The sequence below is a fragment of the Haemaphysalis longicornis genome, unplaced genomic scaffold (assembly GCF_048455015.1).
Source record: "Haemaphysalis longicornis isolate Haplotype H1 unplaced genomic scaffold, Haemaphysalis longicornis Haplotype H1 scaffold_8, whole genome shotgun sequence".
Taxonomy (NCBI): Eukaryota; Metazoa; Arthropoda; class Arachnida; order Ixodida; family Ixodidae; genus Haemaphysalis; species Haemaphysalis longicornis.
In genome coordinates, this window is record NW_027526445.1 from 16,855,526 (window position 1) to 16,860,955 (window position 5,430).

At 47.7% G+C, this 5,430-nt stretch overlaps 1 non-coding gene across 1 annotated transcript; it reads left to right on the forward strand.

Annotated features, from left to right (window-relative positions):
• Positions 1-1,469: 1,469 nt before the first annotated feature.
• Positions 1,470-1,541, forward strand: Trnai-uau (transfer RNA isoleucine (anticodon UAU)). Its single transcript has one exon. It is a non-coding gene; the product is annotated as a tRNA-Ile (tRNA).
• The last annotated feature ends 3,889 nt before the right edge of the window (positions 1,542-5,430 follow it).

Genomic DNA, 5,430 nt, shown 5'->3' on the forward strand with positions numbered 1-5,430 from the left:
CCTTATTCTGTCCTATATATATAGACAGAATAAGGTTTTTGGCACGCAAGAAAAACCTCGGAAAGCAAAGGGGGGGAATGCGGTAGGTCGTAGCAAGAGATGATCATTTCGAGGCAGATGATCACAGAAATAGATCGTCTGTCCTCGAGGACGCGTACGGTGTAGTACGTACACAATAAAGGCGGGGCAATTGGGCGCCCGTAATATCTTCATTACAATATATATATATATATATATATATAGATATATATATATGCAGAAATATCAGTCCTTGTCTACAACTATAAAGGATGCATAAAGGTATGGTTAGGCTCTTTTTTTACATCGGTTGCTGAAGGAAACTTTTTAAAATGTACGTAACAGAGAATAAAAGAAAAAAACAACACGTTCTCAGAGTGGGGAATAAAACCCCGCCCTCCGATTTGATATCCAATGGTAAGGCATTCTAGGTAAGGTACGGCATTTGTTAAGGCATTTTAGTAACCGCAGTTAAAAAAGAGCCTAAAGATACCCCTATGCCTTCTTTGGCGGTGTATACTGCTGACCTTTCTTTCGGTGTTTCCTCTACGACTCACTCATTTCCGAATTTTGTATATATGTATATCTATATATATATTATAAAAAAAATAATGTAACGTCAATAACGGTAAAAAAGATATTGTAACTATTCCCCTATGCCTTCTTTGGCGTTGTAGACTGCCCGCCTTTCTTTCTGTATTTCCTCACGAGCCCCTCATTTCAAACCCTATTATCGTGCGAAAGCTCAGCGAGGGCCTCGGTTCTGGCAGCCTTGATGCCAATGTAGCATAAGAGGGTTTCCCGCCAGTTACCCGCTTATGACAGGCTGTAGACGTTCGCGTCACGCCCCGGGGGTTGAAAAGAAGGTACCCATCTCCCCGTGTAGTCTGAGTGGCGCTGGCTACCACCCTCAAGCGTCAGATACAGTTGTAGTAAGTATAAATACCCCAGAAAGTGAAGGAGAACACAGGCGCCCAGATAGCCGAATTGGTAAGGCATTCGAGATCTAATCGAAATGCGTTGGTTCGGTCCCCACTCTGGGCGCGTGTTTTGCTTTCTTTCTTTCAAACGTAATTAGTAAAAAAAAATAATGTAACGTCACTAACGGTAAAAAAGATATTCTAACCATTCCCCAATGCCTTCTTTGGCGTTGTAGACTGCCGGCATTTCTTTCTGTATTTCCTAACGAGCCCCTCATTTCCAAACCCTATAATCGTGCGAAAGCTCAGCGAGGGCCTCGGTTCTGGCAGCCTTGATGCCAAGGTAGCTTAAGAGGATGTTCTGCCAGTTAACCGCTTATGACAGGCTGTAGACGTTCGCGTCACGCCCGGGGGTTGAAAAGAAGGTCCCCTTCTCCCCGTGTAGTCTGAGCGGCACTGGCTACCACCCTCAAGCGTCAGATACAGTTGTAGTATATATAAATACCCCAGAAAGTGAAGGAGAACACAGTCGCCCAGATAGCCGAATTGGTAAGGCATTCGAGATATAATCGAAAGTTGTGGGTTCGTTCCCCACTCTGGGCGCGTGTTTTTCTTTCTTTCTTTCTCACGTAATTAGTAAAAAAAAATGTAACGTCACTAACGGTAAAAAAGATATTCTAACCAATCCCCTATGCCTTCTTTGGCGTTGTAGACTGCCGGCATTTCTTTCTGTATTTCCTAACGAGCCCCTCATCTCCAAACCCTATTATCATGCGAAAGCTCAGCGAGGGCCTCGGTTCTGGCAGCCTTGATGCCAAGGTAGCATAAGAGGGTTTCCCGCCAGTTACCCGCTTATGACAGGCTGTAGACGTTCGCGTCACGCCCAGGGGGTTGAAAAGAAGGTACCCATCTCCCCGTGTAGTCTGAGTGGCGCTGGCTACCACCCTCAAGCGTCAGATACAGTTGTAGTAAATATAAATACCCCAGAAAGTGAAGGAGAACACAGTCGCCCAGATAGCCGAATTGGTAAGGCTTTCGAGATCTAATCGAAAGGCGTGGGGTCGGTCCCCACTCTGGGCGCGTTTTTCTTTCTTTCTTTCTCACGTAATGAGTAACAAAATAATAATGTAACGTCACTAACGGTAAGAAAGATATTCTAACCATTCCCCTATGCCTTCTTTGGCGTTGTAGACTGCCGGCATTTCTTTCTATATATATATATATTTTTATATATATATGTATATTTATAAAGTTAAACATTACATTGACATAGTTAACCCAGAACGTGGAGGGGAAAAATAGCCCCGCCGGTAGCGTCATGGTTATTGCACCAGACCGGTATTCTGGAGGTCATGCGTTCGGATCCCACCTGGCGTGCATTTTTTCTCCTCCTTTTTTTCCAAATTCCTTATCTGAGCCCTTATTTCGGACTTACGTTTGTATATAAATATATATATATATATATATATATATATATATATATATTGAGAGACACGGGCTAGGAACGGCGTTTACTGAGGCGTTCGAGCCGCAAGCACCGCAGAACACACGATGATGATGATCATGTCCGTAGAACATGATGGAACAGTGCCGCATGGCTGGTGCTGATGAGTATGTACAGATGAAGACCAGGTGCGGGAATTGTCCTCTGGAGTTCTCCACCGCCGGGAGACACGGGCTAGGAACGGCGTTTACTGAGGCGCTCGAGCCGCAAGCACCGCAGAACACACGATGATGATGATCATGTCCGTAGAACATGATGGAACAGTGCCGCATGGCTGGTGCTGATGAGTATGTACAGATGAAGACGAGGTGCGGGAATTGTCCTCTGCAGTTCTCCACCGCCGGGAGTGTGGTCGCGAAGGCTCACACTAATTCCCCCCCCCCCCCCCCCCTCCGGCGGAAGCGGCCTCCGAGCCGCAAGTTATTGTGGGGAACGGCGCTGGAACGGATTCAGTCGCGAGACGTGAACAATTTCCGTGCCACGACGGCGGCGATCTGCGGAAGGGTCCACTGGAGTGACGCGGTAATTCACCAGGGAGGTTTCTTCGACGATTACGTAGGGGCCCATAAAGCAGTGCAGAAATTTTTCTCAAAGGCCAGGAATTCGAACAGGAGTCCAAAGAAGCACCTCTTCTCCCGGTCGAAAGCGAACAGGGCGATGGGAGGAGTCGTACCTAACTTTGCGGAGTTCCTGATGAGCTTCTGTGTGGGACCGACCCAGCTGGCGGCAATGGGCGAGCCTTGAAATATACTGCTCGTGAAGTGGTGTATCAGAGGAAAACCGGTGCAGAGAAGAAAGTTGGGTCGATTATTGAGGAAGGTGAGCAACCAAATACGAGAAAGAACGGAGAGGATCCAGTTGTTCGTTGTACTGCAGTATTGTAGGCAAAGGTGACGAATGCGAGGATTAGGTCTTAATTTCGATGGTCAGGGCTGATGTACATAGAAATAATGTCCGAGAGGGTTCTATGAAATCTTTCGGGTAATCCGTTCGTCTGGGGATGATAGCCAGAGGCGGTGTTGCCATCGCTGGGCGTCCAACATCCGCTAAAAAGCAATGAGAAATCCGCCAGATTCCGCTAGATTCTAAAACATATCCGCTAAATTGCCCACTAGGGCCTATTTTATTTAAAATAACAGTGCAATTTTGTATGAGAAACACCTTTATCATTCTTAAAAGCTTCCCAAAACTACGAGAGCTGAAATAATATATAAAAGAGTCTTCCAAGGAGTCTAAGAGAACACTTCAGGTTTCAGTGCTGCGGTGGTCGTCATTGGTCAACCTCATCACAGAAGAGGCTAAAAGGTATAAATGTTCACACTGATGAAAAAAAAAATCACAGGTCAACGAAAAACACATCGAGGTCTTCGTCGCCGCTGTCGTCGTCCGACACCATCTCCACAGGACCGCTGGTACTCGTTGAGGGACCAGAAAGGTGACTTGGTTGCACATACGTTGCAGATGTCCAGATCGCACTAACAACTGCTGCGGGAAGTGCGTAATCAAAACAACTTTTCTGGTGTCACTTCAGTCCCGCTCTTACGACGAGGATAAAGTTTGTTGTTTCGGGCTTCGGCTTGTTTCTCATCTTAGATTTTACAATGTTAAGCTGACTAAACCTCATCTCTACTTTGGCATTTGAATACGGCAGCCCGAGCATCGACATGGCAAATCCGGCCAGCTGGGCGAACAGGTTTTCGCCGCAGGCGTCCTTATAGAAGTGAACTTCACACCAGAACGACTGCGTGGACGATATTTGATTCCAGTCCAGGAGGGTGATTTTGCTCCATTGGTTTTGAATTTTTTCGATTGTCTCAGAGCCCTTTTGAAACCTCACGGATTTGCTTGTCTGAGATAGGCGGAGCAAGTGAACAGGAGCCCTCCTAACCCCTGAAGTTGAGCAATTTCTGCATTTTTAGAGGACACGGAAATGGTTTCTTGCAGGGCGATTTTGAATCGGTGCACTGCGTGAGGGATGCGCCAGAAATCCGCTATGTATAAAAATGGCACGTCTAAAAATCTACTAGCCGCTAGACTAGTTTTTTCCCCGTCAGAATAAAATAAAATCCGCCAGATTTTGCGGAACATCCGCTAAATTGGCATCACTGGCCAGAGGTTGTTTTGTGAGCGGTGTCGGAAGCACGTAGAAGCTCTTTGAGTACGCTGGAGAGGAAAGTCTTGCCGCGATCGCTGAGGAGGACGCGTGGTGCTCCATGGCGCGAAAATTATGTGACGCAAGACAAAGTCGGCCACTTCTATAGCTGTACCGGAGGGTATTGGTGCTGTTTCGGCGTACCTAGTCAAGTGGCCCACCGCCGTAACAATCCACCGGTATCCCGACTGTGTCCAATGCAAAGGCCCGTACAAGTCAATCCCAATAGTGTCGAAGGGCGCAACCGGACAGGGCAGAGGCTGCAGCAAGCCGGCAGGTGTGGTTGTCAGTCGCTTACGGTGCTGACAAGAAGAGCAGGTTCCAACGTATTTAGCCACACTCGCCGAGAGGCCAGGCCAAAAGTAGCGACCACGAATGCGGTCGTACGTCTTTTCGAAGCCAAGATGCCCAGTGGTTGCTGCGTCGTGATACGCTTCCAAAATTGATTGGCGGAGAGAACGAGGGACGACTGGCACCCACTTGTGTCCTTTAGGGTGGTAATTGCGCCGGTAAAGCACGCTTTGGTGTAGCTGGAAATTTTGCAATTAACGGCGAGCACGGCTGTTTGGAGGTGGGACGCGGCCGGTCAACCGATCAATGATGGGGCCACACTAGGGGTCCGGACGTTGCAAAGATGGCAAATCAGAAAGTCCGACGACGCTTTCAGAGGTAATGGGTGCGAGAGAATACTTTGCAGTTGGGAGCTCCGGAACAACTGTAGACGAAGGGGTGGCCAATGGACACCGAGACAGGGCGTCGGCGTCAATGTGTTTTTTGCCTGACTTGTAGGTGACAGTAAAGTTATACTGCTGGAGCCGTAGTATCCAGCAGCCCAG